Source organism: Acinonyx jubatus, chromosome E3 (genome assembly GCF_027475565.1).
Source record: "Acinonyx jubatus isolate Ajub_Pintada_27869175 chromosome E3, VMU_Ajub_asm_v1.0, whole genome shotgun sequence".
NCBI lineage: Eukaryota > Metazoa > Chordata > Mammalia > Carnivora > Felidae > Acinonyx > Acinonyx jubatus.
Genome location: NC_069398.1, coordinates 27,898,018 through 27,925,800, shown reverse-complemented (window position 1 = coordinate 27,925,800; position 27,783 = coordinate 27,898,018). Strand labels below are relative to the sequence as shown.

The window sequence follows — 27,783 nt, the reverse complement described above, 5'->3', positions numbered from 1 at the left end:
CCCTGGGGAGGAGGAGGGCGGAGCTCAGTGGAGAGGCTGCCGTTGAAGGCACAGGTGAGGAGTTGAGTCGCGGGGTTTGAAGCTGGTGGAAGGTTTGTATGCCTTTCAGTTGGTGTCGAGAGGCTGGCCTCTCACTTGAGGTGGGGAGGGCTGGAGAGCCGATCTCAACTGGGGGACCCCTGTCTGAATCTTAACTTCCCGGCCCTGGGGCCCGGACTCCTGTGATGTTTCAGTCGAGGGGCAAGAGAAGGACAGCGTCGCTGCTGGTAATGTGGATCGCACGTTATCATAGCTGGTCTTATGACCACTGGTGACGAGGCAGAGGCTGAAACCGGTTTTGTTGTTGTTGTTGTTAAATATATGCTAACAGCTATCATTTCCTGAGTATTGACTAGGGGCAGATGCGGCGTGGGCCCTTAACTTCTTTCCCTTCGTGCACACACAGCAGCCCCGCGGAGGCCAGAGGACCCAGCTGGTTAGGTGAGAAGCCCGGAGCCCAAGAGCGGTAGCTGATTCCTGGGCCCATGGCTTTCCTGCTGATCCCTGCTGTTCACGAGGCCGGCTCTGCAGAAGCCGCAGGGTCCTCGTGATGAGGCGCTGCAGTGGGGGGACTCAGGAGCAGGCCCCTGTCCATGGACCACTCCCCGCACCCAGCCCTGAGATGAGTTTGGGGTGGGGAAGTCACTTAGTGTGAGTCACCCGGGATGAAAATGAAGCCTGGGGTGGTGGACGTGTATGTACCCGAGTTGACCTCGGCGGGTGGACACCTTCTGTGGGAGACCTTGGTGGATTTGTGAGCCTTTCTAGAGCCTCCCCTGCCTTGAGACTCGAGAGAATTTTTCTAGAGCCTCCCCTGCCTTGAGACTCGGAGTCCTAGCGATGGAGCATCAAAGAGAAGGTAAATCCGATCCTCCTTGGCCGGCAATGAATCTTCCCATCAGCAAACTTTATCTGGTTGGTACCTGGGGTGCAGTGATGGCCTCGAGCTGAAGGTAGCCCTCCTTTCTGTGTCCCCTGCTATCCTCTGTGCCCTGTCTGTGCATCCAGCAAATGGCAGCGGAAGAGATCTGGGGAAATGGGAGGCAGGAGAGAGGCCTGATCCCGGGACCTGGGCCACGGGGAAGGAGGGAAGGAGCTGGTGGCCCAGAGGCTGTGCCCTGTTCAGCTGCAGTGGCTGGGGAACGCGAACCTAACCAGGGCTGATCTCTGAGACATGGGACTTGAGCTGGTGTTGGGGAACAATTTGCTGTGAGAGCCTAATATTTGTGTTTTCACTCTGGATGGCCAAGACAAAATCCCCGCTCGCTGAGCCCCTGGGAGTCTGGCCGATTGAGGCACAGCAGTGATGCTGGGTTCAGATCCGTGCAGTATCACCCGCCAGCACCAGCCACACCAGGGCTCCGTCCTCAGTTACACATGGAAGGCATTGTTGGGGTGTGTTTGGTGAGAGGCTGGCTTTGTAAGGGGTCTGCGGGTGAGCATCTGTCCCGAGAGAAGAAAGTCTGGCCAGGTGATACTCCTTAGAGCTCAGCTTACTTTAGTCGAGGACATTATCGTGGAAAAACGGAGCTTCTAGGCTACTCTGGATTCAGATGACTGTTTTTGCGTGTCTGGTTTTTTTGGGACGATGCAGCTTTTTTTGTAATGAAGTTTTACAAATTTAAAAAGAAAACCTACAAGGTGCAGCCGGCTTGGAAATAAGCAGCGTGTTTGAGCGAAGTTGCTGGCAGTTTGGTTTGTTTTGGAGTGACTCCTTTTTTGCACGGACCGTTGGGGCCATTCGTTCATTCCTCAAGAGTGTCTCCACGGTGCCTGATCACCCCTGGGGTGCCAAGAGGAACGGGTCCCCAACCCTGCTGGTCGATGAACTGCAGGACACCCCGTATCCCCAGGTGTCAGGGTTATAAGGCCTGGGTCCTGGAAAGGTGGTCCTTGGCTGTCCTGCTCCCTTGACTGATTTCATCCCCTGTGGACCATGCAGGGTTGTAGCACAGCATTCTAATGACCAGAACAGTGGGGAAACCCCAGCCTTCAGGGGACCTACCTTCTAGCAGGGAGATGGAGAGCGAAGGTATGGAATACATCCATGACGTATTGCCCGTGCCCAGGGCCGTGGAGCAGACAGAACAGGACCTCAGCGCACAGCCCCACTGAGTCATCAGAAGGGCTGACCAGAGTGAGGCGGGAGGGGTGGTAAAGACAGTGGGAGGGGTGTGTGGAAGGCACAGTTCTGGTGAGAGGTGGGGAGGGAAAGGAGAGAAGATACTGGCCCGAGGGTGTGGGGTAAGGAAGAGGGCAGACCGAACCTGGGCCCTGGAATTTTGGGGCAGGGCCCGTGGGGTCGTGGTGGCCTTGGTTGAGAAGGGGCCACCTATGGGCGAGGTGTCAGCAGAGGAACCTGAGTGGGGGAGGGGCAGGGAGCGGCGCAGGGAGGGCCTTCTGGGTCCATTGGACCCTGGAAGTCCGGCAGGCTGGTGTCACCTGGGGCTGGCCCTTAGAGAGGCAGCCCTTGCACCCTGCCGCCTGGCTGGGCCCACGGGTTTATTAAAGGCAGGTGCGGTCACTACTATCCTGTTCTTGAGCGTTGGGCGTGACTCAGACATTCAGGGAGTCAGTCTGGAGTTCCTTTATTCATCCCTATTTGCTTTTTGTCGGTAATCCTTTGTAATTCCCCAGTTTCATGATGTAATTTTAATGGAATTAAACTTGAACACTTCGAAATTATGTAATTAATTACGTTCGGCTTCAATTACAATGACTAATTATAGCGTGATACCTGGTGGCAAGTCAGGCAGGTACTGGTGGGGGTTCATGCCTGCTGGCTATTGGGAGGGCCACTTTCCGTTCAGCATGGGAGCCACGGTGCCCCAGGGACAGGTCGCCTGCCCCTGGGTTGCCCAGGGCGCCTTCCAATCCCCCTCTGCTGAGGTGCGAGGTGCGGGGTGTGAGACGCGTGGGAAGTGCGGGTGTGGGAGGGTTGTTTGGGGATGCAAAGGCTCGAACTTGTTTCCAGGTTGAAGGGAAGGACTCTTCTTTGTAAGTTTGGGGTGCCAGGGGAAGCGGAGGGCCCTGTTGTGACATTCTTCTGGGATGCGGGAGGGAGGCCGCTCCCAGGTTAAAGCGGAGTGTCAAAGAGCCGAAGAGATGGTTTCCAGCGAAAAGAAAAGGTGTGAGAACCACTCTGGGGTGAACAAGGAAGGTGGAAGCAGGTTTAAAAAGGTTACTGCGTGGTGGTGTTGTTTCCAGGTGGCCCACATGCAGGGCTTCTGGGACCAGGAAACCGAGCCTCAGACCCCAGGACAGAGTGTGTGTTTGCGGACTTTCCAGAAAGTCTGCCCACCCCCCCCCCCCCCAACTTTGCACATGGTGGTGGTTTTACTTTGCCTTAGGAGGAGGGAAGGGGTCTAGCTAAGAAATACCCGAGTTGACGGCTGCCTCTAAAACACCCACGTCTCCTAATGGGGGCTGTGCAGCCCCTTCCAGAATGGGGATGCAGCGTTCCCACGAGGGAGGAGGAGGGTCGGGCCCTTCCGCCATGTCCCAGCACAGCTGCCCGCCTGCCCTCCCTGCCCCAGGCACACCTGCCATCCAGCTGTTCTTGCCGGGAGGCTCCTTGGAAGGGACTTGAAACAGAGGTGCCTGCGTATGGAATTCAGTGGCCAGTGTCCTGTGTCTGTGAGATGCCTGCTGTTTATTTGAGAGGCTTAGGGCGTTTTTCCAAAAGCTGATTCTTACGCCTCAAATAGAGAGTTTTTTTTTTTAATGCCGTCTCTGAGTTTTCCAGTGTGTTCCCCATTGGGTGTACAGAGCAGATGCGCTGGCCGAGGAGCCCCTGCTTCCGGAAGCTTGAGCTGAGGCTGATATTTGGGTTAGGGAGAGGGCCAATAGGGTGTCTAAACGTCTTACAGATTTCTGTTTTTTAAGGGACAGTGTGACCTGAAAACATTTTGAGTATACGACTAGGTTTACATTTTGGTTAGGGGATGTCCTGGTACAGAGTGCTCTCGGAACACTTTTTTTTCTATTGAACACGCTTCAGAGGACAGCTCCCTGCACACAACGCCCATACCTGTGTTGTTACTTTTTTTTTTTTAATTTCTAAATGTTTTTAAATGTAAGCTCTTATGTCCAGCATGGGGCTTGAACTCATCACCCCGAGATCAAGACAGAGTCAGCCAGGAACTCATTTGTTACTTTTTGTTTTTTAAGATCAAATTCATATAAAATCCACTGTATTCACCTTTTTAAAGTGTGCAGTTCAGTTTCATGTTCATCATGTTGTGCAACTGTCACCACAGTCGAATTCCAGAACATTTTCCACCCTCCAGCAAGAGGCTCGTACCTGTTAGCCGTGACCCCTGCATCTGCCCTGCGCCTCCCCCTGCCCCTTCTCGCCCGAGGCTCTGTGTAACCATCACTCTACTTTCTGCCTCCATGGATTTCCCTGTTCTGGATTTTTCACATATAAATGGAACCCTACAACACGTGGCCTTTTGTGTCTGGCTTCTTTCATTCGGTGTAGTTATTTTCTGTGTTCACGCACGTTGTAGTGTGTATCCATTCTTCATTCCTTTTATGGCCGAATGAGATCCCGCGGTGTGGGTATACGACATCTGATGATCCTTTCATAAACGGTGGGCATTTGGATCGTTTCCGCTTTGGGGCTTTTACGAATCATGCTGTTGCGAACACCTGTCTGTGTGCAAGTTTCTGTGCGAAGCGTTTTCGGCTTTTTTCGGTACACGCCCAGGAGTAGGAATGCTGGGTCACATATGGGGACTCTGTGTTCCCGTTTCCGAGCCTGCTGCTGTTTGACGTCTTGGGTGCGGCTCCTGTTTGTTCTCCAGGTGCTCATCTAATGCCTGGGCCGCTGCACCTTTCCCTGCTCTGGTCTCCCTCCGGCCGCCTCGTCGGGTTCCTTGCATGGTGGAGCTGCCGCACTTTGGAACCAGCGTGAGAGACAGGTGGACGCGTGAGCAGGCTGTGTGTTTGGCTAACGGCAGATGCTGTTGGTGGCCCACCCTGGGGTCTCTCCCCTCTGCGCCCGCCTGCCTCCTCACTCTTCCCCGCACCGGGGCGAAACCAGATGTTTGTCTAAACTGTCCTGGCAGGGCCTTCCCTGTGGCCAGGCGTGGTGGGGGTTGCACTTAGTTCTGGCCAGAGAGGCAGGGGATGTCAGGGTTGCTGCTGGAAACGTGCTGCTTCTCTCATAAAAGGAGATGAGCCAGGACAAAGCCCATGAACGTGCCTGTGGGCAAAGAGGCTCCAGGGCCAGCTGCCACCAATCTAAGCATTGGTGGGCTGGTGGGGGTTGGGGGGCAGGACAGTGTGCAATGCAGGGGACGCGGAGCAGGAATGTGGAAGGGGCCTGGGCCCTCAGTCTTGCAGTCACCCTGCCCCCAACTTTCTGTGATGGGAAACAGGAGTGTTACGGTTAAAATCCGGATGGTAGAAAGTTTCTTTTGGCTGCTTTGCTGGTGTGGACTTACTAGTCCTGCTTTTGAGATACTCTGGTTCTGGGTGAGGGTAGACATGAGAGCATGAGGAGGAGTGTGTGCTCCAAGCTGTCTCTCCTAGCAGCAGGCAGGGTCCCATTTGCCCAGCCAGATGTCCCTCGATACTTTGCATGGAGCCAATAAAGCATTAAGCAATTAGAATGGTTAATATTCAGTTAAGTATAATTAGAAGCTGGTGTAAATTGTGAATGAAATTGACGGGTTCCAGAAGTTAAGGCAAAATACCAAATCTTTTTCAGCTGTGTGTGTGTGTGTGTGTGTGTGTGTGTGTGTGTGTGTGTGTGTGTGTGTGTTCTGCGAGGGTCTGTTGATTCAGATAGGTGTGGAATTGACACGGAGGGCCGTCACCAACTCAGTTCGTTGTAATTTTAAAAGTTTAGGAACATCCGGCCGATTGTTTTATGGTGTTAAACATTGAAATCCTTAAGTCAAAGTGTAAGAGTTTTAACACCGATTTGTACGAGATGGGCAGGAAAATCCAGACCCCTGTTTTCTGTCTGCCTCTGGGGGTATGTGTGTGTGTGTCTCACCCTCATCACTCATCAGTTCACAGCACACATGATTCATCTTAGTAAGTTTTTCTTCCTTTAGGCTCCACCCCCATTTCTAGACGCTGGCCCTCCCGCCCTATGCTGGTGTTTAGTGTGCCTCTACACAGCTGTATTCTTGTGAACTGGGCACCCTGCTTTGTAGGTATAAGTAGCTTAACTCCTGTCTGGGGATGTGCTGTACATCTTTCTCCCTCCTTTTCACTCGTCACTGGTTTGGAGATCTGACCATGTTCCTCCCTACACAGTTTGGTCGTCCTTCATGATAGCTGCGTTGGATTCCATCTGAAGAATCCACTTGTCTTGGTTCGCTCAGGCTGATCTAACAAGATACTCTAGACTGGGCGGCTTAAACAACACACATTTTATTTCTCACAGCTCTGGAGGCTGAAAGTCCAAGGTCAAGGTGCCTGCAGATTGCATTCCTGGTGAGCGTCCTCTTCTGGCTTTCAGACTGCTGTATCCTCCAGGCGACAGACGGGCCTGAGAGAGAGTGAGGGAGCACTCTGGTGTCTCTTACAAGGTTGCTAATGCCATCGTGGGGACCCCACCCTCATGACCTTCGAAAGACCCACCTCCAGATGTCATCACTTCAAGGGCTAGGACTTCAGCATATGAATTTGGGGGACACAAGTTCAGTTCTTAGCACCGCCCGGCTTCTGGGTCCATTTCCGTGGGGGTGGCTCCACATTGTGGTCTCTAATACCCCAGTGCCTCTGGCATCCTTAACGCACAGGGCATGATGGCTGGTCCAGGAGTGGGTTGCTGGGTCCAGAGTGAAAAGGGCTGTTAATTTCACTAAGTGCTGCCAGATTGCTTCCCAGAGCAGAGGCACCACTGCTCTCTCCACGTTCGTGTCAGCACTTCCTGGAGACTTTTTGCCATTCTGATGGTTTTAAAGTGGTACTTCAGCGTTGTGTGATTCTTCTCTAATCACCGGTAAGGTTCATACTTGTTACCTACCTCTTTTATACTTCTAAGATTTTCAGATTTACCCTTCTGTAAATTGTCTGGTCATATAGTATTTTGTTTTGTTTTGTTTTTTTAATGATTTACTTTTTTTTTTGTTGATTTGTAAGAGTTCTTTGTATGTTTTGCATGCTAATCCTTTGTTGGTTTTTGCTGTTGCAAATAATCTTTCCCAGTCTCTTTTGTTGATTTGTCTGTAGTGTCCTTCGATATGTAAAAAAACTTAATTTTGATGAACTCCAATCTATCCGATTTTCCCCCTCATGTTTGGTGTGTGATTTCCCTCTTGAGAACATCTTTCCCCATTCGGAATCACAAAGGTTATCATGTACTTTTTTTTTTTTTAATGCTTCTTTAAAAATGAATTCTTTTCTAATTCATTTTTGGTTGGTTTTCATTTTTGAGAGGGAGACAGAGCACAAGCCAGGGAGGGGCAGAGAGAGAGGGAGACACAGAATCCAAACGAAGCAGGCTGCAGGCTCTGAACTATGGGCTCAAACCCACAAACAGTGAGATCGTCACCTGAGCTGAAGTTGGGTGCCCAATCGACCGAGCCACCCAAGGGCCCCCCTGTCTTTTTTTTTTTCTCTTTTAAAGTTTATTAAGTAATCTTTATGCCCAACGTGGGGCTTGAAGTCATAACCCTGAGATCAGGAGTCTCATGCTCTACCAAGTGAGCCAGCCAGGTGCCCCAAAGATACTTGTATTTTTTTTTTAATTTTTTTTCAACGTTTTTTATTTATTTTTGGGACAGAGAGAGACAGAGCATGAACGGGGGAGGGGCAGAGAGAGAGGGAGACACAGAATCGGAAACAGGCTCCAGGCTCTGAGCCATCAGCCCAGAGCCCGACGCGGGGCTCGAACCCACGGACCGCGAGATCGTGACCTGGCTGAAGTCGGACGCTCAACCGACTGCGCCACCCAGGCGCCCCAAAGATACTTGTATTTTGATGGCTATGTCACATAACTATCAAACATTGGTCTTCCTCGTTTAGATCTTTAGGTTGGAAATGGTTTTTGTACAGATAGGTAGCCAGGTTTTCCAACATTGCTGAACAGTTGTTTTGTCTCCTACCCTGTGATTTTGGGAGCTGCGTCTCTTGTACGTCAGGGCCTCATATACATGTGGGGATGCTTCTAGGGTCATTCTTTTGTTCTGCCCCTTATTTGTTTCTTCTTGCACTGGCACCACCCAATTTTACGGTGGCTTTATATGCGTTTTAATTTCTGATCACGTGAATTTATCCTCTTTGGCTCTTTTTCAAAGCACCTTGGCGACTCAAGGTCTATTGTTCTTTGATGCACGTATCTGTCTGGTTCCCCCTCAAGTTCTGCTGGAGTCTCTATTGCATTTGGATGAAATCTACAGGTTAATTTGGGGGCAGGGGGAAATGAAGACCTTTTAAGTTGTCCCATCCTTGAACAAAGATACTTCTCCATTTATTTAGGTCTTCCTCCTCCAAAAAGGTTTTGTGAAATCTTTATTTAATTAATTTCTAGTCCTTTACAGTTTTTGTGGTGTTGTGACCAGTGTCTTATTTAAAAACATTTTTTTTTTCTTCTGATTGTTGATTGTGGTATGGAAGAAAAACAACTGGTTTTGTTTGCCGATTTTGAAACTGGCAGGCTTGCTGAGTCTCTTTCTAGTTTTACTGATTACCTTGACTCTGTTACCTTTCCCTGGGGATAATATCATATGCAAAATAAGTGACTCTTTTGTTTACCCCTTTCCTTCCACTCCTTGAACCAGAGTGGCTTGTTTTGTTGGCCAGAAACTCAAGGACTCCGTTGCATAGTGGTTTAGTGATGGTGGCCTGCTCTTTCCTGGTCTCAAGGGAAGTTTTGGTAGACGCCTGAAACAGATTAAGCAATTACCTTGATTCCCTTTCCCTTCCTTTTCTGAGAGTTGTTTTTTTTTTTTTTTAAATAATAATTAGGTGTTGACCTTTAGCAAATACTTTTTCTTAAAATCTATTCATGGCCATGCGACTTTGATCCCTTAGTCCATGCGTGTGATAAATTGCATTACAGTGATGGATGCTTTGAGGCCAGATCATGCAGTGCATTGTGGGGCCAACCGTGTCTTGAATTTTAAAATATGGTTGGATTTGATGCATAGTTTTGACATCTGTGTTTCCCAATCAAATCGGCCTATATACTTTTCTTACCCATATCTAGTTGGAATTGAAACTCTACGGGTCTCGTGTAAAATAGGTTAAACTTGTTTTGGGATCATTTCTATGAGATGAGGAACGCCTGTAGCTTCAGTGTGATCGCGCTCCCCCTGTCCCGCCGTGGGTCCTGAGACTGAGTGTGGCGAGCAGGCGTTTACCGTCTCACTCTCTTTATTAGTCTGACTCTTCCTTTTGTAGACCCATCTGGGCATTTTCTAACTTTCTAGAAGTATGTCCATTTCATCGTGGTTTTAACACTTATTCTTGTATGAGTGTTCATAATATTTTCGTGATTTGTGTAAATCTGTTGTTTTAGTGCTAGCTGCTTCGCGTTTTCTTTCTAGATTCTGTATTTCTGAACGTCTCTGTGACTTCTTTTCAGTCTCCTGTAGAGTTTGGTTTGTCTTACGAGCTCTTAAACGAAACCTGCCTTTTGCCCTTCTTGCCCTCTTTGTCCTTTTTTTTTTTTCTTTTGCGTCACTGATTTTTCTCCTTTATTTCACTCCTCTTAGAGGGCACTCTTTTTTGCAAACGTCTTTTTTTGAAAGTTCAGCTTTTAATAGTTTAAATTCTTTATTGTTTTCTGATGAGTGTATTGAAAGCCGTAATATTTCTTCTAAAAATTGCCTTAGCACTGCTCCATAAACGGACAGTTAGTGCTTTCATTTTTATTCACTTCGTAATTTTGTATTCGTTTTGTAATTTCCCCCTGTAACCCAAGGGTTAGTTAATTGAATGTCTTTCCTAGATTTTTGACATTTATTTTATTGATTGATCGTGGGCTCCACGCCCAACGTGGAGCTTGAACTCACAACCTTGAGATTAGGAGTCACGTGCTCTACCAACTGAGCCAGCCAGGGCCCCTGGATTTTTGACATTAAAAAAACAAAAAACAAAAAACAAACAAACAAAAACTTCTTGGGGGTGCCTGGTTGGCTCAGTCCGTTGAGTGTCCCACTCTTGATTTTGGCTCAGGTCGTCATCCCCGGGTCGTGGGATCGAACCCTGTGTCTGACTCCTCACTAAACGTGGAGCCAGCTTGAGTTTCTGTCACTCTCTCTGCCCCTCTCCCCTGCTCGTATGCGTGCTCACGAGCTCTCTCTGTCAAAGAACAAAACAAAACAAAAACTTTTTATTCTGTTGATGTCTGTTTTGATTGCATATGGCCAGAGAGCATAGTTCACGTGAATGCCGATTTCTTTGGAATAGATATTTAAGAGACCCTATGGCATTTGCACTTGGAATGTTCCATATGTGCTCAAACGTAATGTGTTTTTTGTTTGAGGATAGAATTTTCCATGTATTATTTTGAGCTTATCTGTGGTACTTAATTCTTCTACGCCTCTGCTAATTTTCTTCCCATAGTTTTGACAGCTGTTTTATTATAGAATGTTAAGGCTATATTGTTAGATGCACATACGAGCACGGTCTTTACATCTTCCTGATTAACAGTTTCTTTTCCTGGTGTCTGTGCAGCCTCTTTCTTCCTCTTTTATGATGTTTTTTTCACCTTACATTCTATTTGTGTTGATGCTACAGTAATTTTGTTTATTCTTTTGTTTTTAGTTTCTGTGTGCCCGATAAAGCTTTTTTCTCTTCTGTCCAGATTTTCAGTCTTTCCAGATCCTTTTGCTTTAAATGTGTTTTATTTTAGATATACGATGTGGGATCTTGTTTTTTAATTTATTTATTTTTTTAATGTTTATTTATTTTTGAGAGAGAGAGAGAGAGATAGACAGCGCATGAGTTGGGGAGGAGCAGAGAGAGAGGGAGACACAGAATCCAAAGCAGGCTCCAGGCTCTGAGCTGTCAGCACAGAGCCTGATGCGGGGCTTGAATCCACAAACTCCAAGATCGTGACCTGAGTTGAAGTCGGACACTTAACCTACTGAGCCACCCAGGCGCCCCGGATCTTGTTTTTTAAACCCAGGTTGAGAGTCTGTCTTTGATTAGTGAATTTAACTGGCATACATTTAGGGTAATTGTGATTATATTAGCACTTCTGGAGTATTATTTTATGTTTTCTTTTTACCATTATTTTCGGGAGGGTATCTTTCCTTGCAATGTTTGATTGGGTTGATTTTTTTTTTCCCTCTGCTGGATTTTATAATTATGCCATCTATTTTCTTTTCCTGAAATTCAGAATCCAGATTATTCCTGAAATGATTAAGACCCACTCCCGTATTTATTTTTTCCTCTCCGTTTCTAAAGTCAGTATCTCTGTCCTATTAACACCAGCCCGTCTCTGTCCTCTCTGCTCGTTTTGGCTGCATCTGTTTCAGTTCGGATCCATGAACTCTGCTTCGTCTGTGCAGGTTGCTGGGCTGGTTAATTTCTTTTGTCTAGTGTTTCCTCTCCTTCAGACTGTTTTTCCTGGTGACCCCTGATCCCTCGGCCTGGGCCCCAGGGTATTAGCTGATCCCTTGCCCCTGAGGGGGGAGAGTTAGGCTACAGCTTGTCAGTCACTGAGTTTGGTGGTTAGAGGGCTTGAGGGGGTGCACTGAGGCCCCTCAGGCAACCTTGGGGTCTTCTCTCCAGCCACACCTGTTTTCCTGGGGCTACCTGCCTCTGATGTCCTGGGCCGCAGATCCCCCTGGGCATGGGCCACCCTCAGGGATTCTGATTCTGCTAGTTTGGGGTGGGTATTGGTACCTTTTAAAAGTTTCTCATGATAGGAATAGGGTACAGTATGGACTGATTATGAATTGACAGCGGTTGAACATCCAACTAAAATTCATGCACAGCTAAAATTCTGATCACTTCCCAGCTAACACCCAGGAATTCTGGTGGACGGCATGGAGGAGGCCAGCTAGCTAGACCTGGGGCTAACTGCGAGAACAGTTAAAATGGGTCTATTACGTTTCTGCTGGACAGCGCTGTTCTAACGTAGACTCTCGCTACTCAAAGAGGTCCACAAACCCGTTTGGGCATCCCCTGGGAGCTTGTTAGAAGTGCAGAATGTCAGGCCCCAGCCAGACCTCCTGAGTCAGAATCTGCATTTTTATGAGATTCCCCAGGTGATTCATAGACGCATTAGAATTTGAGAAGCACTGGGCTAGATCCTTAAAAGGGAGGGTTGGTTTTATTTAATTCATATTTTAAGAGAATGACGCTTCCCTTATCTGCTCCAATGAGCTTTCCAGAACACAGGTAGTAGTCAGGGGGCTGAGCTGCCAGGGGATGGCTCTCCAAGGGCGCCTCTCTTGCCCCCTCCCAAGCCTCGCTTCCACCCAGCTCCTCTTGTACACACGCTTCTAATAGTATCGATCATCTGCTTCTCAAGGTCCTAACACGTTAAAACAACAAATCGGAAGAAGGCAAGGGACGTCCTCGAGGTAGGACTGGCTGTCCACTTGGGAGCAGAAGACCAGAAAGACAAAAGAATTGCAGGCCCCGGGCTGTGTCGTGCGGGGGCAGTTTCTGCATGCAGACTGTTGAGGAACGTACGGATGCGGGACGGATTTCGGCACTAACCTTCATTATGCTTAGCCCGAGCCACTAAGTGATTAAGTTAGGTTCTGGTTAGACCCCTGTGCCGACCATCCCTGTGGAGGAGGCGTATTTTCTCCTGCGCTGTAGCAAATGTCGGGGCCGAGACCGAAGACACTCACTTGGAAGTTGAACTTTGGGGCGCCTTTCTTCCGCTCATTGTGCTGGGCCCATGATGTACCGTCATCTGGAAATGGTGGCTCTCGGTGTGAGAACGTGGGGTTGTCTGGGTGGCCTGCCTTTGGATGCGCCCAGAAGCCGTCAGCTGCCTGCCCTGCCGGCTGAGGGCACGCTGGCCTGGGCGGCCGACCCTTCTGACTTGGAACCTTTGCTTTTCCATTTATGAGCCGTGTGACCTTGGGCCCTTAACCTGCTTCCTCTGTCTGTACAAGGGTGATAGTAAGACTACTCTCACTTCGTAAGGGTTTTGTTAAGACTCCGCTTAGGACGGTGCCTGATCCACGATCCTTGGTTGGTTTAGCCTGAAAAAGTCAAGGAAGGTGTTACGGGGGAGGCAGCTCACCAGAAGAGACCGCCCTCTCTGAAAAGAATAATAGTGGTAGTAACCCAGACTGAGATGTCCCGTCGTCAGGGCGGCAGGGATGCCTGGGCCGTCTGGCTCACCGGGTACGTACTGATGTTGTGGCGTTGGTATTTTTCTTTTACGCTTTTTTCCCCAAAGACTGTTCTGCCTTAGAAGATTAAAAATATCTGCTTCCACATTAGACCCAATTCAGTTTGAATAATTGCATTTTTAAGGCAAAAGCCTGCTCCTGGGCGTGAGTAGCTTGCACGTCAGACGTTCAGCGGGCAAATGAAAAACGTGAGTCATGCAGTGCTTGGCACCTTGGGCTTTTAATATTTGGTGGCAAACTTCCTACGGAGAGGAGGACTTTGAAAGTGGAAGTCCTTTCAGATCCAGATGGCCAAAGGATTCTCCGGTGTCGGTTGGGACTAGTGATTGAATTTTCTCCTCCTGTTTCCTTGGCCTGCTGGGCCTCTCCGGGGGCCCAGTTTTGTTCAGAAGGGACCGTGTCGGTACAGCGAGGCTGTGTGCCTGGGGAATGTGCCTACCTCGAAGGATGAGAACAAGCCATCCTAGCAGCTTCTCGAATGCACAGCAGATAGAAAAGAGAGCGCGTGTAGAGCAACGCGCAAGGCATCTTTTGTTTTTTTTTTTTTTTGTCTCCGGTGGTTGCTGACAGCGACCAGCAGGACCCAGCAGCTTGCCATGTGACTTACGTGTCAGGCTCTGAGTTTTGTTTTCTTGGCCAGGATCTGGAAGGCTGTTTCCAAGTAGGTGTTTCTTCCTTGGCGGCAGATCTGGGCTGTTATGTAGTCAGCCCTGTCCTTTTCTGAAGGGGAGCCGCCGTGGGGGGATGGGAGAGGGGCAGAGTGGCTAATATTAGCGTTCCCTCCCTCCTGGATCATGTAATCTCTAACGGACTGGCACTGTTGCCTGGATTTTGAATGTAGGCAGTTCCTATAAAGCGCACTTGGGTCTGACTTTTAGGTATGTAAGAGGAAGACAAAATTTGGAGGAAATGGTGAAATCGTTTTACAGAACATGCAGCAGCCCCTAGGGATTTCAGGAGCAAAGTCAGAAAGTTTACTGGGGAGAAATCTTGGATGATAAGGAAAAAGAATTCCGTGCCTGGTAGGGGCTCGAGGCTCCCCTGAGACATAGGTGCTCCCGGGTGCCCGGCTGGGCCCGGGGCTACAGGAAGGGCCTCCTGGGCTTTTGGTCCCAGCAGCTCCCGGCAGCCTCTGGGGAAGTGGGAGGCTGGGAGCCCCCTCCACCTGACATTTCCAGCCCAGGTTGGAGCAGAGCTCCTAGGTTCTGCCTTGAGAAAATGGTCAGGGTGTGGGGGGGGGGGGGAGGGGGGCGCCTGGGCGGCTCAGTCCGTGAAGCATCCGACTCTTGGTTTCAGCTCAGGTCATGCTCTCACGGTTCCTGAGTTCGAGCCCCACATCGGGCTTCGTGCTCACGGTGCGGAGCCAACTTGGGATTCTCTCCCTCCCTGTCTCTCTGCCCCTCCCTTGCTCACTCTGTCTCTCTCTCTCAAAATAGATAAATAAACACTTAAAAATTTTTTAAGAAAATGGTCAGGGAGGGCACCTGACTGGCTCAGTTGGAGGAGTGTGCAACCTGTGATCTTTTGGGTTGTGAGTTTGAGCCCCACACTGGCATAGACTTTACCTAAAAATAAGTAAAATAAAAAAAAACAAAAACAAAAAAAAGGAAAGGGTAAGGGATGAGAAGCTTGGGAGGAAAAACAGTTGTGAAGGCAGAATAAACACTCTTCCATGTGATCCTTATGGTTATCACAGTGTGGAGTTGTTGAAGGAACCAGAAAAAGAAAAAAAAAAGAAGGTTGTCCGTCCTTTTGAATGTATTTCATTTTAAAATAAAAACGGCCTAACGGTAGTCATTGTTTTTGCAGGTTTTCTTTCTCTCAAAGCACTTTATTTTCAGTTTTTACCCCGATTCTATCAGTATGAGAAAAGGACCAGCCCCGGCCCCCTGCCCACCTCTCCCCACCGTCAGCACCTGCACCCTGGAACTGTTCTCTGTCTATGCAGCTGGCTTCTGCACCTGGTCCCCAGGTTTCAGCGTGGGCATTGCTTGCTGGTGGGGTGCCGTGGGACTGGGACCGGCAGGTGCAGTGGAGGCCTCACCATGGGGCCCCTGCAGAGTGGCCTTGTTTCTCTGCTCACCCGATTTTCAACTATTGGGCATTTGGATAGCTACGACTATGGAAATAGGAGTTTCTGTGTACAAGGTCTAATTTACCCCCAAACTCTTTTCCAGCAACACGTATCTCTTAAAACATCAGGTAGGTAGGGGTTCATCTTTTCTTTGGGAGCCCCCTCCTGGTCCCTTGTCCTTCTCCTGCTGGACGGGCTGCTGCCTGGCACAGGGCCCCCACTTTCCTCCTGGTCTCTTCCCCATCATCTTGGGCCACCCTTTCCCCCTCCTGCTTTGGATCCCTGTCTCCTGAATTCTGCGATTTTGTCTTTCTCTCATTTGGGGAATCTCCTCCAGTAGCTTCCTGATAAAGATGGTTGCCGAACATAGAATTCTAGAATTCCACCCTCGCAAGTCAAAGACGTGGCTCCGCTGGTCAAGGACAGGCTCGTTTCCCATCCTTTGCCGTTTCTCTGTGACACCGTTCAGAGCCCTGACCTTCGCCTCCTGTTCTCCGGGATCGTGATGGTTCTCCTCGGGGTGGGTCTCGTTCTCTGTCCTCCAGAGTTCGTTATGCAGGCGCCGGGCCTTGTGGCCGAATCTGGCCATTTTTCTCCCCTTCCATTTTTCATGTCTTTGTCTTTTTTGATGTATCTGGGAGAACTGTTCAACCGTCCAATCTTCCTGTGCTTTTATCTGTCATGGTTGTAACTTCTGAGTTTTCTTTCTTGTTCTCTGAATGTTACATTCTTACGCCCTACTCTTGTTCCCACCCGAAGGGTCCTTTTTGATCTCGCCGGCTGCATTCACCACGGTTTCTTTTAAAAGTTCTCTTGTCTTCGTTGACTTCTCTTCATTTTTTTACTTTTTAAAATCCGTCTGATTTAATATCTGTAAACAATTGGATGGAACACATTTTGGTCACAAAGCGTAGTAACTAAAATCCGCAAACGTCTCTCCCCTCCTCCCTCTTGAACCCAAGAACATCCCCAATAATTTGCATCCACCGGGAGACTCCCTCCTGTTTCTCTGCCTCCTTATCCAGACAGGCGACCCCTGTCCTCAGTTCTGTATCTATTATGTCATAGCCTTAAAATAATGTCGTTTATCGCAAATGTGTATATGCTGTGGTATTTACTCTTGCTTGGTTTTGAGCTCTGTAAAAATGGTATCATTTGGCATGCCGACTGCTGGCACTTACTTTTTTCACTATTGTGTCACGGAGATTCATCTGTGACGTTGCAGGAAACGTGGTCTCTATTTTCTCTGATGTTGGTACCCAGTTGTGTGACTGGACCAATTTTATTTATCCCTTCTCCTGTTGATTCGTCTCTTTTCTTTTTTTTTTTTTCTCTTTGTCTTGGTCCCAGTTAGAGGTTTCGTCAAATGCCTGGTGACATTTCTGTCATCTGTCCATACTTAAGAGCAAGGCGTCAGCATGCTTATATAGAGTGGGGGGGGGGGCGCAGAGTTGGGGACAGTTGACAGGTGATGGCCTTCCCTGTAAGAGATCAGTCAGGTGTTTTGGGGGGGGAGTCCCTGATGTGTCAGTGTCTGTGGCTCTTTTCTTTTGAGCTGACAGTTTCTTTAGCAAGAGGCCCTTGGTTTCCCTGCAGGGAGGGGAGGTTGGGGGCGAGACAGCTGATTGCCGGTTTTCCAGTGCCCAGGCCGGGGAAGGGCCTGGGATGTTCACTCAGTCCCCCTGCGTGTGGCAGAGAGCAATTTCAGTCTTCTGCTGATGGGGGTGAGGTGGGGGGAGGTCCCAGGCTGCTTGAGGTGGGGGAGGGGTCTGCCTGCGCCTCTGCATGGCATTTTGCCCACCTTGCGCCCCCACCTTGCCAAGCCCCTGCCGCTCCCTGTCCAAGTTCTGTGGAACAGATGACCTTACTGCATATTGGGTCCCATCTTGAGGTCAGGCCGTAAGCTTCCTCTGCTCTCTTGAGGCTGCGGTGTGGCTGGTCCAGCACCTTCCAGCCCCTCACGTTCAGGGGCTTCCCTTTTGCTCCTTCCCCTCTCCTCTGTGTCCTGTGAGTTCAGACCTTACTGCTGCCGAGGGTGCAGAGATGACGCATGTGTTGGTCTGCCACATTAACCTGGAACTCACACGTTTTCAAGAGGACCGAATTTATGGACGGGCTGAGGCTTTCTACGAGGACACCGGTTTTGTAGGAAACACCAGTTTTGTCTTTCACAGCGATCTTTTGGGAGCTGCTCCCAGCCAGGCTGCCAGTGAGTGACACATGGGAAGCACATGCTGGGATTGTCTTCAGAGCTGCCTCAGGAACGGCCGAGAACAGCCGTCTCCTTACCGTAGGGGCCTTGGCTGTGCCGGGGGGGGGGGGGGGGGGGGTGGGCGCGGCTTCCAGTCCTGCCTGCATTGGTTACTGGTTGCCTGGCCGCACACCCTCACCTCCCTCACCTGTATGAGGCGAGACTTTCTTGGCTGGGTGGTTACAAAAACAAAACGAGGGGGTAGATGTGAGGTGCCGGCAGGGAGCCGCTCTGTAAACAGGAGCTATTATTAACCCTACACCCTTGCTGGACCAAGAAATGTCACCTCATTTGCAGCAACGTGCTCCCACCCGTTTTTATTCACACGCACACATGCTCAAAAGGACTAAAAACAGACTCACTTTGGATTGCGATACAATCCTCCCTCTCCGTTTTCTCTCCTTCCCCCCCACCTTTTTTTAAAGTTTATTTTATTTAAGTAATCTCTATGCCCAGCGTGGGGCTCGAACTCACGAGGCTTAGGGCACCTGCAGGTGGCACAGTGGGAGAGTCCTCAGTGTTTCCGCAGGGATTTTATAATTTAAGTTCCAACACTGAGTCTGGCGCCTTCTCCGTGTTCTCCCCCCACCGCCGTGTGAGAAACAGCTTGGGTCAGCAGGAAGCGTGCAAGTAACCAGTAAGCTTTAAGTTGTCACGATACGTAATGACCAGAATGTTATTCCACGGTTGCAATTTGTTTACCTCATTAGAGTTGTGTGTCCATCCATTCTCCTCCCTGACCTTAATTGTTTACCCAGGCCGCTGTTTCCCATTCTCTAATTGAAGGCTCTAAAAATGGGCCCGTCAAGAAGGCTCGTGGATGTGGGAAGGAGGCGGGCTTCACAGAAGGATGGCCCGAACAGACGGGTCTTAGGAAAGCCTTGAGAAGGCTGGGCCTCTCCGAGCCGGGACAGACGCAGCAACGCAATCTGTTTCCTGCAGGCCCGAAGGGAATGCTTCCTCCTTGTGGTTAGTGACTTCAAAAGTTGCCCCAGTTAGATGAAGTTCAACCGTTTCTCCAGTTTCCACGACTGGGGGGCAGCCGGTCACGCTGCCGCAGCCACTGTTGCTCGGGCCCTTGAGGAAAAGCCTCCTCCGGACCCCCCGGGAGAAGAAGCTTACGAGCTTTCCTGTTCGTTCTTTCTGGGCCCTTCAGTGTCAAACCGAAACTGCTTTCCTGAAGCCAAATTAACTCAGGGATCCCTCCTCAGGCCTCATCCTCCTTGACCTCCACCTCCTCGACTCCCACACGTGCCGGCTGTACCAGGCCCCTGGGCCTTTGAACCGGCCCTCCTCGGTCATGCCTCTGTCTTCTCCCAGGAGCACCCTCTCCCGTCCTTCTCCCCCAGCCTCTCAAGCCCTGCCCAGCTCCAGTTCCTGTTTCTGTTTGACCGGAGCCCTTCCGATCCCCTCCAGCAGACAGAATCTGCCCTCCTCTAAAGCCCCCGGGCCTGCCCCGGGTTTCTGCTCTCATTGCACCCGGTGTCGGTCGCCTGGGTCCTTGTTTGGCGCCTCTTGTAGGCCTTCAGCAGCGCAGGGGCTGTGCAGGGGCTCTGACGCTCCCGCGCCTCCCGCACCTCCCGCACCTCCCGCAGTGCCTCGCATATTATAGGCATAGCATTCAGTAAATGTCATTTTTGAAATATCCGTAGAAATAAAAAGAAGTGCTTTTTAAAAAAAAATTTTTTTTTATTTATTTTTTTTTATTTTCCAGGAGTCAAAATGCATGGCTTTCATCCACTTTCAACACATAAAAGATGTTTTCAACACAGAAAGGCCTTTCACCGCTCTTAATAGTCAGCTTTTGGAAAGATGTGGACTAGAATGAAAAATGAGGATGAACACCTCTGAAATCAGCTGTTTTGAATTAAATAAAGCAGAGTGAGGTTGGAGTCAGGTGAAGCGAGAAGATGGCATTTAGCCAGTGAGGATTAATACGCCGGCTCCTTTAAGCCAAGGGACCGTCTTCTCTGAAATGTGTGAGGGGTGGACAGGGCTTGTCTGCCCCTCTCCCCCCCACTTCTGCCCCAACAGGGCTGTCGCCCCCTTACCTCGACTTGGCTCAGGATGACTTCATCCTTCCCATGGCTTTGCATAATTGCAAGGAGGTGTTCTGGGGGGTTTTTCGCGGGGATTTTTCCCCCCTTAGCTGTAGTTCCGGGTGCTTTTCGGAGACCCGCTTCACCGGGCTGGCTTAGCAAGTGAGGATTCCGAGTCCGGGAGCGAGTTGTCTGAATGTCCGGGGCGGGTGAGCACCTGGAGGCCCTCTCGGCTCCGTGGGCGTCTGCAGGTGTTTTGGGTGGGTCGAGTGCCCCTGTCCCCTGCTCTCCACGTGGAGCATGGTGGCCTGGATGTCGTGTATCCAGCGGGGCCCCTAGCCAGCTTTGCACGGAGACTATGGGAACGGGACTAAAGTCACGAAATGTCCTTGCAGGACCTGTTGACCTGACCTCTGTCTCGGTGGAGCAGTGGGGGTCCCTAGTCTGACCCCGAAGGTGGCAGAGGCGATCTTCCCTTGCTCGAGGCCAGCTGTTAATGAACTTCAACACAGAAGGGAGTTCTCTTCTCCATTCTGGGTGGGGACTAGTAAAATGCCTTTGGCCAGCTGGTAGAACTAAGTCCTGGGAAATTCTGGATCCTCCAGCTCAGTCGACTTGGAGTGAACCGTGTGGACAGCAGTGAATTTGCCCCCCTACGTGTTTTCTCCAGTCAGGCTCGTCCCTCGTGGTGGGCACCTGGTGCTGGTGGTTCTTACGGGAGCTGAGTGCCCCCTTCCTTGGAGCCAGCCTTTGCCTGGGCGTGGTCTTGTCGGCCACTCAGGGCCATTCCAGATAGTGCGGCCCTTCAGGGGTCAGGTCAGGCATCTGTGGCTCCAGGCCAGCATTTTAAGCAAATGCCCGGAGTGCACAGCCCAGGCCCTCCACTCAGTGAAGTGCTCGGGCCAGAACAGAGTATTTTGAACACTGGACACTGTGTTTCAGTTGTTACACCCAGGAGCAGGACTCATTACCAGGGAGCTTGAATTTAAGGAAAAAAAAATGCCGTTATCTAGATTCCTCAAGGTTACGACAAAGCTGAAGCAGCTTGTTACCGAGCAAATGGACAGAAGTGTCGCCAGAAGCATTTCAGTTTCTGTTTTTGGGGTAGTGGTGGCAGGGGTTCCATCTCAGAGGCTGACTTGGGTTTGCTTCAGTTGGTTTTACTTCCTTCAGGACGCAGGTCTGGTGTTCCTTCCCGCATAAGAGAGCACCCCCTCCCGGCCCCTCCCTGGACTTTTTCTTCATTGACTTATCAGTCACGTGAGCCACTATTTATAAAGTCTGTCCCCTCCCTCCCCCACTCCCCCCACCATGTGAACTGTGGCTGCTTAATGAAGGTACACCTTGGCCCCTAGTATGGGAACGGCTTTTTAATCCCAAGAACGCCTTGCTATTTATTCCTGGATCGTGGAAACCAGTACACTGCTCCTTTTTTTTTTTTCTTTCTCCCCTTGAAGAAATCCAGTAACCCTAGGCTTTCTAGATCCAAAGTGGGTCAGATGGCTAATGATTGAAGATGGATTGGCGTCCGGTGTCTTTGGGAACCTAAAGCTGGACTCGGGCTGCATTCGTGTTTCTCTTCCTCTCGTCAAAGCGCCTCCAATGGCAGCTGACTTTGCAGTCACTGTGCACCGGGGGTAAGCCAAGCCCCAGCCGCTGGAGACCAGGTGGCCCTGCCTCCACCTGAGCTGGGAGGGAGGCGGGTCTATGATTAACTCGGTGATGTCTTCAATGTGATTGCTGGGGGCTGAAAACATTAACTTTTACAAAATGATTTAAAATTACCAATTGACGATATCCGGGGCTGAACCTGCATGATTCAGCTCCTTTTAAAAATATCTTTTCTCAACAAATTGCTTCCTTAACATTTTAATTTGTTGATCATAAAGGAAGCTTGCCAAATATTAGCTGGTCTTTTCCATTTCCTGCAGCTCCGAGCTTCCCTTATTTGGCATATTTCAGTGGAACTGTAAGGTCACTCCCTAGTTCTCTTCCCAAAGAACTGTATTTATTACTGTCAAGTATTGGCGGGTTTGATCCAGCTGTCATCAGAACGTTTGGAAATATTTTTTTTTGCCAGAATGCTGATTTAATGATCTAATACTGACATGGCTTGTTTTCTCCGCTGATTTGATAACTTACTTGTTCAATAAACTCCCCTCTTAGTGAGCCACGCTGTTCTTTCTTTTTTCTTTTCTTTTCTTTTCTTTTCTTTTCTTTTCTTTTCTTTTCTTTTCTTTTCTCTTCTCTTCTCTTCTCTTCTCTTCTCTTCTCTTCTCTTCTCTTCTCTTCTCTTCTCTTCTCTTCTCTTCTCTTCTCTTTTCTTTTCTTTTCTTTTCTTTTCTCTCCTCTCCTCTTCTCTTCCTGCTACCACAAGCTTTATGGGCAGTGTCTTAAAGACAGTAGTGGGGTTTTTTTTTCCCCTTCCTTTCTCTTTCTTTTACTCCCTCCACCCCACCTCCGTCCTCTCCTCCCCTCCTCTTTTTTCTTCTTTTTTTTTGGAGAGGCCCTAGATGTGTTACCAACTGTCCTTGAGGAAGTTAGCATTGCTGCTGCCTGGTATTTTGAAGTGCACTTAAGAAAAATTTCAGACAGACCCCAAAGTAGAGAGGCAACTAGAACGAAACCTCCGTGTTCCTACCCCTCAACCAGCTTTACAAAGTTAGGACCTAACATTATGCCTGGTTTCATCTCTGCCCCCGCTTACTTGCATTTTGGAAAGGACATCATACTTCCCCGTAAATATTTCAATATGTATCTCTAAAAGATAACGTGTTTATTTTTTTTAAGCACCATATACCCAACATCATACCTCAAAAAAAGAAAGCAACAGTGTGAGGAAGGAGTTTCTACCGTGTGGCACCCTACTGAGTCAGTCTGTGGGAGTCACGGGAGGAGAGGGGCTTTGACTCAGAACTCTGCCCCAGGTCCTTTGCTGCTGCACCTGCCCTAGCGTCCTGAGCTAGTTACTGCTACGACCCAGGAGTTGTGCTAGTTCCTCTGACTCAAAATCCTGAGTCTCTGGATGTTCGAGGCTCTGACTTGCTTTGGAGTTGGCCACTTGGGCTTGGTTGCAGGAGGAGGTAGGCACGTGCCTCGTGTTGACCGATTCTGCTTGCGCGAGGGTGTGCCCTGCCTCGTTCCTGCCGGTGGGGGGAGTTTGAATGTTGGACTTCGGCTGCATCCACCTGGTAGTGGAACCTGTGCTCCTGATCATCCCGTTTCTGTCCTGGCGGATCATTGTGTGTGCCTCGGATTCCCCTCCTTTCGCTTGTGCCGATTATCTGAAACTCTGTGTAGTAGTTGATTCTCTATGTGGAAGATCGGTTTCCACATTCAGTGGGTTAGTGTTTAGGGCCAGTTAACAGGGGTCAACATTTGCAACCCACTGTCGCCCCAGTCTTTTGGGACTGAGATGTTTCGGTCATTTGAATTTAACGAACTGCCTGGCTCTGCACCAGACACTGGGGCTTCAGAGCTCGTTCAGGTACTGGCTGTGTGTCCAGGAGCTCCTGCCTTCACTGCAGGAGGATGAGCCAGGCATAGGGCTGGGAGCTCAGTGCTAGGGGGCTGGGTGGACAGAAGGTCCTGAGTGGTGGTAATGGTCCTGCTGGGCCTTGGAGCATGCGTGAGATTTGCACATGTCCAGGGGGTGGGGGGTGGGGGGTAGCCCTGTGTCGATCACCCATAATCCCACTACCAGAGTCCTATACCGTGAACGTTGTGATTCATTTCCTTTGGATATTTCCCTACAAATATATGTATTTATGACATCTATTCAAGCAACCAGTAACTCAGGAAGCCTGTATTGAGCACCTGGCCATGGGCCAGACCCTCTTTCTTGGTTCTGGGGTTGGTGGGGAGAGGTCAAGGTAATTCTTGCCCTTAAGGAGCTTACATTCTGGTACGTTTATGGAACAAATCCCATCATACAGTTGATGGTATCTGTGTTCGGTTTGGCTCACTTTACAAATCACACCAGGCCATCCGTGGAATTATTTGCCTGCCCTTCCAGCCTGCAATTGCCCTTCAGCTTGACAGAGAACAGCTGCCCGTGACATGTGACCCTCTCAACACCAGCCCCACTAACAGGCTCAGAAGGTGCTCAGAGATGGCTTCCAGCTGGGCGGGCTCAGGACCTGCCCCCTTTCCCTTTGGGTTGCCTGTGAAGGGTGGGTTTTTCCTCTTTTTGAGTGATTATACTGACCTAATTTGCATTGAGGGGCAGATTTAAAATCCTGGTATAATTTGCAACCCAAGTATGCCCTTAAATTGTTCCATTGCCAGGGGCGGTGTGGGGGCAACTGTTGTGTTGGTTTTCTTAGATACATAGGTGCCAGGTATGTGTTTGGATATGTCACATCTGAAGTTTAAAATTCAGAAAGGATAAATACCCTATATCGTTCAGTGTATTTGGAAAATTTGGTTCTAAATTCAAATATACACCCAAACAGAAGAGCATAATGAATCCTTTTGTACCCATTATCCAGCTTCCATAATTATCTGCTCACAGCCAACCTCGTTTTAGCTGTATGTTCTCATTCCCCACCCCAACTTAATTTTGAAACAAATCCCAGACAGTGGATCTTGTTTCATCCATAAATATTTCAGTGTGTATCTTCAAAAGATAAGGACTTTTTTTTTTAATGTAACCACAATCCATTATCATATTTCCCCCCAGATGGCAAAAAAACCCCAAAAAAATCATTAATATCAACTATCTACTCAAATACCCAAATTTCCATTTTCCCATAAATATCATAATTAAAGAAAATCCGATTCAGGAACCAAGTAAGATCCTCACATTGTGATTGGTTCATGCATCTTAGTCTTTTCATTCTTTTAATTGACCAGAACACCCCCCCCCTTTCTTACCCCCACCCCGCATCTATTTCTATTTCGGAAGATCACATTTGGGCTTTTTTGGGGGGCGGGGGTGGGGGGGGCTCGATCCTTCCCTAGGTGATGGCATGCATTTCCATCAGACCGTCCGGAGGCACACGTAATGTGTATGTGATGGCAGACTTTTTTCTCCTAATTTTTAAAATTGTGAAGTACACAGAGAAGATACTGTCTTCACTATTTTTAACTGTATTGCTCAGTGGCGTTAAGCACATTCACGCTATTGGGCAAACCATTACCACCATCTCCAGAATGCTCTTCATCTTGTGAGACTAAAACTCTGTCCCCACGGAACACTAACTCCCCATCCCCCGTCTACGGGCAACCACGGTGCTTTCTGCGTCTATGGAGGACTACTGTAGGTGTTTGTGTAAGTGGAATCGTAACAGTGTTTGACTTTTTGTGACTGGCTTATTTCGCTCAACACAACGTCCTCAAGGTTGATCCTGGTTGTAGCACATGACATAACACTTTTCCTTTTTAAGGCTGAATAGTATTCCGTCATATGGATAGACCACACTTTGCTTATTCATTCCTCCATGGGCGGACACTCGGGTCGCTTTTGTGAGTAACGCTGCTGTGAACATTGACGTGCAGATAACTCTTTGAGACCCTGCTTTCAGTTCTTTTGAGTATATACCCAGAGGTTTGCTGGATCATATGTTGGTTCTATTTTTGATATTTTGAGAAATGGTTATACTGTTTTCCATAGCGGCCGCACCAGTTTGCAATCCCACCCATGGTGCGCAAGGGCTCATTGCCTTACTTCACCAGTACTTATTTTCTGTGTGTGTGTGTGTGTGTGTGTGTGTGTGTGTGTGTGTGTGTTAATGTTTATTTATTTTTGAGAGAGTGTGAGCAAGAGAGGGGCAGACAGACAGGGACAGAGGACCTGAAGTGGGGTCTGTGCTGACAGCAGAGAACCCGATGCGGGGCTTGAACTCACAAACCGTGAGATAATGGCCTGAGTCAAAGTTGGATGCTCAACCGACTAAGCCACCCAGGTACCCCTGGTTATTTATGTATGTATGTATGTATGTATGTATGTATGTATGTTTTGATTGCCATCCTTAATGGGTGTGAGGGTAAGATGTCCTTGTGGTTTTGATTTGTGTTTCCGTAATGATGGCACTTATTTTTAATAACTTATTTAAACTTAATATCTCATCTGTGGGTGCTTCAAGATGGGGAATGTATTTTGTGAGCCACCTTAATTCTAAAAACAATGAGAGGTACCTGGGTGGCTCAGTCGGTTAAGCGTCCAACTCTTGGTTTTGGCTCAGGTCATGATCTCATGGTCCGGCTCTGCGCTGACAGCATGGAACCTGCTTGGGATTCTGTCTCAAAATAAGTAAGTAATAAGTAAATAAGTAAACTTAAAAAATTTTTTTAAAACTGGAAAATACTAGTTCCTAAACAGTATTCACGATGGATATTATCGTTTGTCTGAAAGGCTTTGTAGAATCCCCCAAATGAGACCAGTCCTCTGAGAGTTTATCATGAAGAAGCGGAAAGCCAGAGAGGGCTGAGTCTTTGCCCACGGCCTCAACCCCACAAGAGGGGAGAGAAGGCTGGAGCCTCCTGGGATCCGAGGTCCAAGTCTCCTGTCTGCCCTGTCCTTCCACGCGCCCTGCTGTGGTGTTTGGGTGGCGAGGGCCAGGTGCACAAAGCCCTGCTTGTTTGGCTACACATGCCCACCAGCAATTGCTCGTATTACAGAGTGGTTATTCTTATTTGTCAAGAAACCCAGAACAACTGTTTTTATTCTTCACAGTGGATGCTTATGCACATGACCTTTTGAGAACATATTTCTGGATGCTGTAGAGGCACTGATGTTCATGCAGATCAGCTTGAGTTAAATCTTTTCTTTCTTTCAGTTGCAGTGGCCTCTGTGCCTTTAAGAATTGCACTTTGTGGAGTTATTGTGTTTCTCATGCCGTTAAATGTTTATTAGACATCCTGTATAATTTAGTATATTATTTTCAGATGACAGAAGAGCCCCTTGGCAGAGAGCGGTGTTAAAGTCTGATGTTAGTTAAGCCCTGTCATGGTTGGTGCTGTACAGGGCTGGGTGTCTGGTGCACGTGGGCAGGACGGAGCAGAGGGGGGCATCGGACCGTCAGCTGCAAGCAGCCACGTAGCCTGTGTCACGTTGCCTGTCCTCCTAGGGGCAGCCGGCCTGGGTTTACACACTTGTGCGTAGTCTGTGAACCCAGATATTCACGAACGGAGGAAGCCCGTGCGTACGCCTTGCAAGGGCACGAATGTCCCGAGTGCAGTTCATGATGGCCATGAACCAGCGAGGTTCATTCGCTCCTTCATGAAGTTCGTCTTTATCGCTTGTTAGGGAGAGCCGGGCACAATGCTAGGAGCTGGGGACTGTGACGGCCCCTGCCCTCACGGGACTTAGATTTTAGTGGTTCCAAAGGAAAACAACACTTGCTTTTGTGAGACCTTGGCGAAGCAAACGACCTTGAAATCTACCAAAGGAAGAGCTTTGGAGTGCTCGTTTGATAGTCTGCAGACAAAAAAAATCACATCAGACCCTTTGTTGCAGACGTGAACATTTATTTTAAGGGCTCAAATTAAACCGGAGTAGATAAACGAGCAGGCGTAGTTGTTTGCTGATGGTTCACGGCTGATGCAATCCACAACTCCGTACGTTGCTGCTGGCAAATGGAATCGTGAGAATTTCAACCCTGAGACATTCCAGACAGCCCAAGCCGTAAAACGTTGACGTAAAGGTGATTCTACTTTGTCCTCTGACTTCAAAGCTTCTAGAGAAGGCACCACAGGGGGCCTGTGGGGGAGATTGGCATATGAGAAGGTTCACAAAGTTTCATAAAAGTTAGATTTGAAGTTTCAGTGTGGTTTGATTTTCCATGGTGATAATTAACGTGCTCTGTGTTTCCACAAGCCTCTTAGCTCTGTTTTCTTCAGAATGCTTAAGTTTACAAAGCAGAGAGGAGCATGGCAGTCTCTTCCACAGAGATGCCTTCCAGAACGTGCGCGGTGGAGCCAGCTCGGGGTGGGGGTGGGGGTGGGGACAGCAGCCCAGTGGTTCAGGTGGCCCTTCGGAAGCTCAGGTTTAATGGCGGACTGTTGATTTGAAGTCTGGCCACCAAGAGGCGAGTCTCCCAGCCCTAGCCACGGCGACGCGCCTGCACGTCCTGGGGGTGCTGGCAG

At 49.1% G+C, this 27,783-nt stretch overlaps 1 protein-coding gene and 1 long non-coding RNA gene across 8 annotated transcripts in view; both read left to right on the top strand.

The window, feature by feature from the left end:
- Positions 1 to 27,783, top strand: part of CUX1 (cut like homeobox 1) — a 375,851-nt gene that overhangs the window by 20,393 nt on the left and 327,675 nt on the right. The gene's annotated exons all lie outside the window — the stretch shown is intronic.
- LOC128313700 (uncharacterized) lies at positions 858 to 25,872 on the top strand. Its single transcript, XR_008294757.1, has 3 exons — positions 858 to 7,719; positions 7,959 to 15,925; positions 19,371 to 25,872. It is a non-coding gene; the product is annotated as an uncharacterized LOC128313700 (long non-coding RNA).